The sequence below is a fragment of the Notamacropus eugenii genome, chromosome 2 (assembly GCF_028372415.1).
Source record: "Notamacropus eugenii isolate mMacEug1 chromosome 2, mMacEug1.pri_v2, whole genome shotgun sequence".
NCBI classification, from domain to species: Eukaryota; Metazoa; Chordata; class Mammalia; order Diprotodontia; family Macropodidae; genus Notamacropus; species Notamacropus eugenii.
The window spans coordinates 354,226,462-354,238,388 of record NC_092873.1 but is presented as its reverse complement, the minus strand read 5'-3'; positions in this window follow the sequence as shown (position 1 = coordinate 354,238,388).

Here is an 11,927-nt window from a genome sequence, read left to right as displayed (position 1 = left end):
AAGTTCTAATCTGACCTCAGACAGATCTTGTCTGATGGCTGTGTGATCTTGGGCAAGTCACTTAACCCTTGTTTGCCTCAGTTTCCTCATCTGTAAAATGAGTTGGAGAAGGGAAGGGCAATCCACTCAATATCTATGGCAAGAAAATCCTGAAAGGGGTCATGGATGACAGCAGTACCAACTTTATGTTTTTGGGGGCACTTAGTGTATCAGTTTCATAGTATATCATCTCATCTGCTGCATACTTGGTAACACACACATATATATGTGTCTGTGTGTGTGTATATACATGCATACATATATATGTAGAGACAGCCCTTTACCATACCATATATATACATACACATACATATATACACCTATGTGTGTATACATACATACATACACATATATGGAGAGAGTCCTTTACCATATCATATATATCTGTACAAACATACACACATATATACACACATATGTGTGTGTACATACATATATACTTACATATACATACACACACACACACACACATAGAGAGAGAAAGAGACAGCCCTTTACCATATCATATATACTATAGTGACTAGTAAAAGGCATTGGTCCATAGTACTGGATAGAGTATTGGACATCAGGAGGACCTTACCTGGGCAAGTCATTTAATCACTTTGTGACTCAGGCAACTCTAAAAGTTTTATCATATCTGGTTATAGAGAGGGGGAGATTAGTGAAAACAATTCATATAGCACTTTAGCAATATTAACTCATCCTAGACTCTAAGCATCTTGTGAGTAGGAACTGTTGTGCCTTCAGTATCTTTCTTTGTATGCCACTCAGTAGGCAGCACAATGTTCTCTGTAATAAGTAATAATAGCCAGCAAAATCTTAAGCTAGTTGAGTTCTTGCTCAAGACTACAAAGTGAAGAGAAGGTGCAACCAGCACTGATGGAAGGAATTTCCCCCTAAAACCCCTTCTCCCTCCAAGGGCTGAATAGGATAGGAACTGTGACAATCTAACTTCCTCTCCTCTCCCTGTTCCCCTCTCCTTCCTTCTCTTCTTTCTCCTACTTTTCTTCTTTTTTCTTTCTCTTCCTTCTCCTTTACTTCTTTCTCTTTTTCCTTTTTCTATCTTCACCTCCCTATTTTTTAGCTAGCTCCCTCTTAGGTATGTCTTCACTCATTAGATTGTAAGGTCTTTGAGGGCAGGGTTTGCGCTTTTTTTTTCTGCTTGCATTTGGATCTCCAGCGCTTGGCACAGGGTCTGGTACATAGTAGGCACTTAAGTGTTTAGGGTCTATGGAGAGATTTCAAGGAGTCTGTGAACTTGAATAGGGAGAAAACAATTACATCTTATTTTCATTTATCTCTTACTGAAAATGATCATTTCCTTTCATTATAAATTTCTTTTAAAAACATTACTCTGAGGAGGGATCCATATACTTCATCAGACTGTCAAAATGGGTGGTGACACAAAAGAAGGTTAAAAGCCCTTGCCTTACAGAGCTCTTTGGGGCACTTTGAAGTTAAATGATTTGCCTCTGGTCACATAGCCAGTAGGTGTCAGAGGCAGGATTTGAACTCAGGTCTTCCTGGCTCTGAGACTGGCTCCTTGACCACTAAAACACTTGGTCTCATATCCTTTTTTCTTTAAAAGGTGCAGATGAGCTGAACACTAGCCTAGGCTCCAGTGCTCCCACATTCAGGGCCTTCCAGAAGAGGAGGAGGAGGCAGAGGTAAAGCTGGCCACGCCTTTCCCACTGATCAACTTCTTGCCCTTGTGGCTGAGTCTGTGACTGGAAGACTTTTTCCCTTTGGCATCCCTGCTGCCCTCAAGGAGCTCCCAGGCACTGCCCTCATGGTGAGAGGAGGAGGAAGAGGAGCTCTGAGGAGGGAAGAGAGAGGTGGGGCTGAGAACCAGGCACATCCCCAGCAAGATCCACCCCCCCCATCTCATCCACAGCTGGGAGCAGCAGAGGGATAGGAAGGGAACTGCTCCATTGCTCCAGTGTCTGGAAGGAGAGATCATAGGGGAGATGTGCTCCTACACCCCAGACCTGCTACTCTCAGGGTCCTGGGCATAATTCTTTCCTTTTGTCCACAGAATCTTAGGATCATAGAGTTGGAGAGGACCTAAGAACTTAATGAGTTCAAACCTCAGCCCCAACCCTTTTACAGATGAAAAAAATTGAGTCCTAGAGAGATTAAGTGACTTTCCTAGGATCGAAAAGGCAGCTAGGTGGCAGTAGACAGAGCCAATTCTAGAGTCAAGAAGACATCTTCCTGAGTTGAAATCTGGCCTCAGACACTTACTAGCTGAGTGACCTCGGGCAAGTCACTTCACCCTGTTTGCCTCAGTTTCCTGATCTGTAAAATGAGCTGGAGAAGAAAATGGAAAATCACTCTAGTGAGTGTCTCTGCCAAGAAAACCCCAAATGGGGTCACGAAGAGTTGGACATAACAGAACAACAGCAGCAGCACCTAGGGTCAAACAGCCAGCCAGTCTGAGGCAGGATTCAAACTCAAGTATTCTCAATCCCCAGGGGATGCAGACCATATTGTCTGGGGGAAAAGCTTTCAGTTCTTTGGTTGACTCTGTTCCCTCTTCCCTCACTGTTTTGTTTTGTTTTTTTGCTCCAACCGAATTTGTCCCCCACACACGAATTTCTGGTTCCATGTTCTGGTCAAACCCCATCCTCCCTTGCCCTATCTGATGTCTTCCACTTGCCAACTTATTCTCCTGTCAGGCTCTGGTGAGTTTTGTGGGGAGTTACTGAGAGAAGGAAACTAGTAGGGTCCCATGGATGATCTGAGAATAAAGAAAAAAAGTGAAATGAGGCTGAGGTGGGGTCTGGCATGAAGGCAAGGAGATGATGAGGACCTTAGAATAGAGGAACTTAGGGGTGATGGGATCCAACCTCCCACCTTCTACAGATGAAGAAAGTGAGGCCTGGAGACACATCTAGTAAATTTCTGAGGCAGGATTCAAACTCAGGTCCAGACTCCATCCGCTGGACCATGTTGTCTCTAACCACCTAGTAGTTACTCAACAAATTAATGTTGATTATTTATTCAAGGCAGCTAGGTGGTGGATAGTGGATAGAACAGTGGGTCTTGGAGAGGAAGACCTCAGTTTCTTCAGCTGTGAAATGGGAGTGATAATAGTAACACTGTGAAGTTTTCTTGTGAGGATTAAATGAAAAAAATATTTGTAAAGTCCTTCACAGAGTGTCCAGCACATAGTAGGTTCTTTACAAGTGCTTATTCTCTTCCTTTATTCGTTTATTTAAGCATTAGTATGTGCCTGTGTGCATGTGGGGAAATAACAATATAACAAACAGAATAATATCCTCTCCAGAGTCTTTCTTGCCCTGTAATTTGATTTCCACATTCTAACTCACCCATCCACGAGAGATATCTGCTTCCTCTTGCCTCTTGTTCTCATGCCATAGCCCTGTCAGGTCCTTCCCTCTCCCCCAGCCCTTCAATCCTCAGACAATACTATCTCCTCCTAATCTGAGGGGCCTTGAGGGTAAAGCTCTGGGAGGGGTGGGGTGGGGAGAGGCAGAGGAAGGAGCTCTCATGATCCCCTCCCTGCCAAGGGCCCCCAGTGGGCTAATGGGGCAGACACTACACACCCAGGATCCAGAGACAAATGCAGATGGAGAGACAGGGTCTTCAGCTGGACAGCGCTTCTCAACCTTTTCAGTTTGTGACCCACTTCAGTCATTCAGTCAGGACAAAGGCCTCGCAGACCACATTTGCCCCTTAAAAAAGAGAGAGAGAGGGAAAGAAAGAACCTAACCCTTATCAGAATGAATAGGAAGATTAGCCCTGCTTTGGCTGAGATGCTAATGAGGGCTGTCTCAATTAAGTTATTAAGTCATGCCAGAAACCTAAGAATAGATATTGTCATGTTATAAACATTATTATTCTAAGAGACCAGCCTGCAGACCATCTGGAAGGACCTCAGCCTCATGGACCAATCAAAGGAAAAGACCAGATCGGAGGGAGTTGAGCAGGGTGGGGTAAATCAGGGTGGGCTCTATGGAGGAGAGGGAGGGCAAGAGGAATACAGGGCTAAGAAAAAGGGATGGAGAGGGAACTGGGTATAGGGCTAGGGAGAGAACTGAGGCAAGGGCTATCACCTGGGCAAAGGCTTGTCTCCTCCACCCTCTTTTCTTCCCTTTATGTTCTCTTTCTTAGCCAGTTCATCATGATTTCACTTAGCACCTCTACGCAAATGATTCCCAAGCTTATATCAAAACCCTCAGACTCAACATGCCCCAAACTGAACTCACTGGCTTTCCACTCCCCCTCTCACCCCCCACCCCCAAAAAACCCGGCACCTCTTTCTGACTTATTCATTTCTGTTAGTGACATCACCATTCTGCCACTTAGACTCCAAACCTAGGCACCATTTTTTAATCTTCTCCCCCTCTATCCCTCCCTCCCCCCCCCTTTCTTTCCTCTCTCTCCTTCTTCTGTCTCTCCTTCTCTCCTTCCTCTCTCTCCATGCTTCTCCCTCTCTTTCTTTCACTCTCCTTTCTCTCTCTCTCTCTCTCTCTCTCTCTCTCTCTCTCTCTCTCTCTCTCTCTCTCTCTCTCTCTCTGTCTCTCTCTCTGTTTGTCTCTGTCTGTCTCTCTCTCTCTGTCTACTCTCTCTCTATTTCTCCCCCTATCTCAACTATCCAATCAGAAACCTTGTTGGTTCTACTTCTGGCACTGATCAGAATGAAATATTGAGGAGAGATCGAGGGCATCATAGATTTAGAACTGGAATGGATCTCTGAGTAAAGAGTCCAACCCTTTTACAGAGGAAGAAACAGACTCAGAATACTGACATGACTTGGTCAAGGTCACACAGGTAGCAGAGAGAATATTTGTACTCAAGACTCTTGGCTCAAAATTCATTGTTCTTTTTGCTACAACAGGATTCCCCTCTCCTCTGGTGTTGGGCCCCTCCTTTCTTTTCCCATGGCAACCAGACTACTTCAGGCCCTCATTAACTCTCTCCTGGACTAATGCAATGCCCTTAAAACTGGTCTCCCCGCCTCCAGCTCTCCCCTCAGCAATCTGTCCTTCTCACTTCCTCACAATAATCTTTCTAAAGCACAGCCATTGCTCCAGAACCTTCTAATGCTCCCCATCATCTAGCAAACAATGTCCAAGATTCAATGTCTGCTCATCAGACTTCCACTGTTCAACCTTTGCAGCTTTGTCTCCCACTATACCCTTTCAAGTCCCCACACTTGGTGATTTACAGATCCTTAAGCATGACCCAAAGGCTCACCACTTCTCTGACTCAGTGTATTCTTTCTGCCTGAAATATCTGCCCCCACTACTCCTGACCCCACTGTTTTTCTCATTTCTACCCATTTTTCAAGGTTAATGTAGTCTCCTCGATCGATACTCAGTGGAAATAAATCCGTCCTCTTCAGCTCCCAGTGTGTGTGTGTGTGTGTGTGTGTGTGTGTGTGTGTGTGTGTGTGTGTGTGTGTTTTAATAACTTCCTTATTTCACTTATGTCTAACAAGCTTTACTTCCCTCACTGGGCTGTAAGCTCCATGGGGGCCATTCCTTCCACTGCTCCTCTAGAAACTCTCACTCCCATTCAATTTTTTCTCCTCAAATGCCCCTCACAGATTCCTGACTTGGCCAATCATAAAATCATTGCTCTTTTGGTTTATCCTTTCTGAGAAGGGTCTTCTACTCTTTTTTCTCCTCATCTAGATTTAACCCATCCTTCAAAACTCTACTTGTACCCACCCTCTTCTGGAAAGCTTTCCCTGGTTATTTGAGCCCATACTGTGTTGGATTCATCTTTGTGTCTCCTACCCTGCGGAGTTTAGATGTTGATTTCTTTAGTGAATGAACAAGTGAACGAATACAAAGGTTCAGAGGTGGGAGAAGGTGAGGTGAAGGAGGCAATCAGAGAGGTTTAAATAGAGAAGATCGTCTGAATCAGAGTGCCATGGGATTATAGGATTCAATGCTAAAAGGGGCCTCATAGATCATCTATTCCAACACCTTCATTTTATGATTGGAAAAACTGAGGCTGGGCCACTGGATAGATTGTCCAAGGGGGTTAAACCACTGCTGCTCCTTTCCCCTAGTATCCCCCAAGGGAAAAGCAGGAAGAGGTTTCCCCCTAGTCTCCTCCTGGATCCAGGACCCAGATCCCACTGTCTCTGAAGAATACAAACTAAGGGGAAAAACCTGCAGAGATGCTACTTGAGTTTAATTTACACTACTTCTACATTGCAAGTCTAATTTAAACTACTTCCAAAGTTGATTCCATGTTCAGACCAAGCCTCTATGGAATTCTCCAGATATAACCAGGAGATAAACTCATTCCCCATCTTCTTCTCCATTTGTCCCTCTTGGGGCCATTTCCCAAATCAAAATAAATGTTCCTCTCTACAGTGCCTCCCAGGCCCTGTTAGCCCACCTGCTGCTCCCTCTCCCAGTGGGGTTCATCTATAATAACAACTCAGATTTGTATAGCCCTTAACAACCTACTTTGCTCACCATGGCTCTGTGGTGATATGTAATGAAAGTGTTAATTAATAATGCTCCTGTTTTATGGATGAGGGAGTGAGACGGAGAATTTAAATGCTTTACTTAAGGTTGTACCATTGGAGTCAGAGACCAGATTTGAGCCCAGGGCTCTTGACCCCAAGGTTAGGGCTCTGCCTTTCTCCGAAACCAGAGACTTATAATCAGTTAGGTGGCTAAGTGGCTAGAGCACTGGGCCTGGAGACAGGAACACCTGAGTTCAAATCCTGCCTCAGACACTAGCTGTGTGACCCCAGGCATGTCTCTATTCATATCTTCTTTGATTTCCTCAAAAATAGGGCTAATATTAAAACATCAAAATGAGATAATGAGCCGGAGACATTGCTATTTAGTCATGTCTGACTCTTTGTGTCTCCTTGTACCACAGCATACCAGTACTGTCTATGGGGTTTTTTTTGGGAAACGTACTACAGTGGTTCACTATTTCCTTCTTCAGTGAATTAAGACAAACAGAGGTTAAGTGACTTGCTCAAATTCACACAGCTAGTATCTGAGTCTGGATTTGAACTCAGGTCTTTCCTGACTCCAGGCCCAGTGCTCTTATCCACTGAGCCACCTACTTTTAGACAAACAGAGGTTAAGTGACTGCCCAGGGTCATACATGGTAGATTTTTAATAAATGCTTGTTCCCTCCTTCTCTAGCCCCTAGAATGTTAGAACTGGAAGTGATCTTAAAAATCACGTTGACCAACTCTCTGATTTTACAAAAGAGGAAACCCACAAAGGAGAAGTGACTTGCCCTAACGACTCATACATCTACTTAGGGGCAGATCTAGGACCAAAATCCAGGTCAACCTCCCAGTCTTAGGGTCTTTCCCCTATAATCTCCCACTTGTTTTTTTTTTAACATAGTCCTTTCCAAACATCATCTTTCCATTGGTATCTGAGATTCTCAGCTTATCCAGGGCTGGAGATGTCAGGAGGAAACATCAGAACAGGGATCAGGACCCTGGTAGCCTCAGCTCCCAGCCTATTCCTCTACAGGGATGACAATTCCTTTACAAGATGGCAGACTCTCAGAGAAGAAAGGAGCCCAGGAGACCACTTACTCCACAGGTCCCTCACTTAGAATGTCCCTTCAATACTCATCACTAAAGAGGACTCCTCCAGCCTTTGCTTGAAGATATCGAATGATGGGGTAACCTACCTACTTCAGGGGCAAATCAACCTACTTCTGGATATTTCTAGAACCTTTGAGATGGAGGAAACTTCAGGAGTTGTGCAGATCAACTTGTTTTCCAACAAGAATTCCCACCACATCTCCAATAAAGGATCATTGACCTTTGGTTTAAACATTTGTATGAAGGAGAATCTGTTCATTACTGAGGTACTGTATTCCATTTTTAGTTCATTCTCATGATTAAAAGATTTTCCCACCTTGAATCAAAAAAAAATTTTTTTGTGGGGGTAGGCAATTAGTGTTAAGCGAACTTGCCCATCATCACACAGCTAGTGTGTGAGGCTGGATCTGAACTCAGGTCTTCTCGAATCCAGGGCTGGTGCTCTTTCCTTGAATCAAAGTGAATTTGCCTCTCTGTAACTCTTGCCTTCTACTTCTGCCTTCTGGGGCCAAGTAGGATGGGCCCAGTACCTCTTGGATGTGGGAACTCTTCAGCTACTTTAGAGTGCTATCGTGCTATCATGCTCCCCTGTCAGTCCTCTCCAAGCTAACCACACCAAGCTCCTTCACCCCATCTTCCATTCTCATATGACATCGTCTCCAGCTCCCAAATTTCCATCTTTTCTGTCTCTTCTTGATATGCTCCTACTTGCCAATGTCTTTCTTAAAAAATGTCAGTCATAGTAAACATTTATTAAGTGCCTACTATGTGCTAGGCACTGTACTGAGTACTGAGAATACAAAGAAAAGTCAAAACAAAACAAAAAAAACTCAGTCTCTGCTCTCAAGTCACTCATGTAGTATAATGGCCACTCTAATGTGTCACTCAGAACTGACCACAGCACTTCAGATGCAGGTGGAGGGGAAGGAAAAGCCTTTCCTCTCTCCATTTCTCCAGTCATCAATTCTCTACTTCTTCAGTAGGCAAATGGGTGCGGTATCTTCTATTGGAGGAATCAAGATTGAACCAGATTGAGTTTTCAAAAATGCATGCTTCACTTTCAGTTCTGTGCTTGGAAGGGACCTGTGGGGAAGGTTGGGAAAGATGAGGGTGGGGAGGGATGTGGAGGTTTTTGGCTAGGTCTAGGCTGAGGCTCTCTATCAGGGAAGAATCCTTCAGAAGAAGTCCATTAATACAGGATTGGGACTTAAATTTGAGTTGGTCACTTAGAGGCTGTCTAAACTACCTTGCCCTACAAATAAATGATATTCTCCCTCCTCCTGGAAGTGTTGAGGGAAAAGGGAGTCTTGAATCCTGGAAAAAGAAGCAGGGATGATTGTTACATAATGCTTATGAATGGAGAAGAGTTTCTTCTTCTCTTCCCTCCCCAGATGTCTGCAGCTGGAATGGGGGTAGGGTGGGAATTAGACTGAGGCTGTAGTCCATCCTTCTCAGGCATAGAAGTTTCTGTTGGAGTCACTGAACCTTAGAGAATATCAGATCTGGAAGGGAACTTGGAGGATCATTAGTCCAAGGGTTCTTAACCTGGGCTATGTGAACTTAAAAAAAAATGTGCATTTTGATGACTTTTGTCATCAAAATGCATATTTTGATGACAATTAAGTATAATTGATTTCTCTTGTAATCCCATATATTTTATCATATGCATTTAGAAAACATTATTCTGAGAAGGGGTTCAGAGGCTTCATGCCATTTCCAATAGTGTCTTTCACACACACACACAGACACACACATACTCACTCACTCCTAATCGCTGTCTAGTACAATGCCTTCATTTTACAGAAAAGGAAACTGAGGCCCAGAGAAGTTAAATGACAACTAGAACTTATGTCTCCTGATTTTTTTTTTAAATTTACACCCTATTATACTTTTCTGACCCATAGTTCCATATCAAATTCCCTCAATCACTTTGAGTCTTCTGGGGAAAGTGAGGGGAAAGGACTTTTGATTTTTCTACCTAAGAGAAGCAAATACTCATTTTAAGCTCCATTCAGGAAAGAACTGATAGCGAGTAAGTTACTGATTCATGGGAGGCAGAATGAGAATCAAGCCCTTCAGAGAGTCCTGTTTGGGGGATGGTAGGGCAACAGTATGTGAGCACAGGGTTCTGAGAATGTCACAGAGAGTGTGTGAGTCTGGATGTACAAAGGTATGTGCATATGATTCCATGTATACAAGAATGTGGGTGTGTGATTGGGTGTCTGATCAATGTGTAATATTGTCACTGTGCATATTTGATTATGGAAGAATTTATATAATTAGAACAACTTACATTTATATTCACCACTGTACTTTAAAGCCATTGTGAGGTGAAGTATTAACAATCTTATTTTTTTTTTTACACTAGAGGAAATCGAGGCTCAAAGAATTTAAAGGACTGGCCATGAGCTAGTAAGTGGCAGATCCTAGTCTGAAGTTCATATTTTCTGACTCCATGTCTACCAATCCTTCTGTTAGTCCAGAATGCCTAACTGCAGTCATAGTCATAAGATTTAGAACAGGAAGGGACCCTTGAGATCATCTAATCTAGCCCTTTGATTTTTCAAGATAAGAAAACTGAGATTCAGAGAAGGGTATTCAGTGACTAGTGAGAATAAGTAATAGAACTAGGACTTGAATTCCAGTTGCTTCACAGTAAAAACCGACACTCTCCACTACAACGTGCTTCCTTTCTGTGAATGAATGCATATATTTGTGCATTTGAGTATGTGTTTCCTCATGGCAGACACCCCATTCTATACATCCTTCAATGAATCCTTAAGCTGATGGGGAGGATGCAGAGAGTACATAGAGGAGATTCCAGAAATGGTCTCTGATGATGCTTCCTCTGGTCTCCCTTTTTACAGAATGGACCCTAGGGGTAGGATGGGTGCTCCCCCATCCAACTAATAGCTTCATCTCCAGGCATTACAAAGGGAAGAGGGGAATGACTCTCCTTCATTCTTATCCAGATACTGTTGGGGGAACACCTGAGGAAAACAATGCTGTCTTCTTCATTCAAGGTGGCAATCCAGGCACGTCCTCTTTCTGCATACCAACGCCTGACCCCCTCCCCCCTCCATACACACAATTTACTTTCTTAGTAGAAGATAAACTTTTGTCTCTCCTCTCATCCTCATTCCGGCCATCATACTCACCTTCCCTCCTTTAATTACCTGGGGGCAAGCTTCACTCCAACAACTGGAATTCCATTCTAGGGGAAGTGGTCCAGAAAGATTTCAGTACAATTCTATTTACTGAGTTTACTGAAAGTCTGTTTACTTTTGCTTACCTCTTCTTGAGGAAGGGAGCTAAGACCACCTCCAGCCTGTTTCTTCCCCCACACCTTGAAACCTATTTTTCGGGTTGTGGAGAGAAGAAAGCTTCTGCCAAGATCCCTTCCTTTCCATAGTGCTCAGGGATGTAAGAATACCAATTCCCCATCCCCCATCCCTCATGTTTGAATAGAGATGCCCATCTCCAAAGACTCCCACTATGTTTCTGGAGAAGGTGGGGGTGGGTAAATGGACAGGCACTGGGCTAAAGACTCCCCCTCTCTATTCTACAGAGACTCCACCCCCTAAACCCTTGTATGGGGAGGACATTGAGGATAAATCCTACCAGAACTCCTTCTGTCCCATGGAGTATTTCAGGACCACAGAAGGAGTAAACCTGGGAACTTTAAGAAGATTCTCTCTCTGAGCCTCAGGTTTTTTTTTTTTGACAAAAAGGGAAGGTTGGACAAGACAACTTTTAAGGTCCCTTCTAGTTGTAAGTAGTGGTGGTGGAGTGGCCCAGGATTTGAAATGGAACCGCTCAGTTATCGGTTTTTGTATACAAAATGTAGACAAAGCAATGGAGGCAAAAAGCAGAGAGGAAAGGGAACTGTTTGTCAGTCTATCCATACATCTCTAGGCCCAGTCTTATTCGTATATTTAAAAGTATCCAGATTCGGACACACACATTCCTTACTTCAAGGGCTCACACACAAAACACACTGTTGGGCACATTCCCACACTTTCACACTTAGTCACTCCCACATTTACACGAAACACATACTCAGAGATTCACATTCACACATTTTCCCCCCTTCTCTTCTCTACCCCGCCCCCCCCACCCCCGGGCACTGTGAGGAGGTTTCCACGTGTGTGTAGGTCTATCTGTGAAATGGGGAAGGGGTGGGTGGTGAAAGGGGCGGGGGTAAAGGGACTGAGCTGACGTCACGCGTCCAGACCACCCAATCAGCTCCCGGCTCGGAGCCCCAGCTCTGGTATTGGGGGAGCCAGGGGGCAGTTCTCTATAACGCGGTCCTCCGGAG